The sequence below is a fragment of the Penaeus vannamei genome, chromosome 7 (assembly GCF_042767895.1).
Source record: "Penaeus vannamei isolate JL-2024 chromosome 7, ASM4276789v1, whole genome shotgun sequence".
NCBI classification, from domain to species: domain Eukaryota; kingdom Metazoa; phylum Arthropoda; class Malacostraca; order Decapoda; family Penaeidae; genus Penaeus; species Penaeus vannamei.
This window is the reverse complement of record NC_091555.1, coordinates 37,977,464-37,977,670: the sequence shown is the minus strand read 5'-3', so window position 1 is coordinate 37,977,670 and position 207 is coordinate 37,977,464.

Here is a 207-nt window from a genome sequence, read left to right as displayed (position 1 = left end):
GTTGTCTGAATGGCTGAGAAAAGGTCTTGGAACGAGGAAGAAAGGGAGGGAGAGAGAGAGAGATAATGAACAGGGAAGATGAAAAGAGAGAAATAATGAAGAAAGGGAGAGAGAGAGAGAGAGAGATAATGAAGAGGGAAGATGAAAAGAGAGAAATAATGAAGAAAGGGAGAGAGAGAGAGAGAGACAGATAATGAAGAGGGAAGA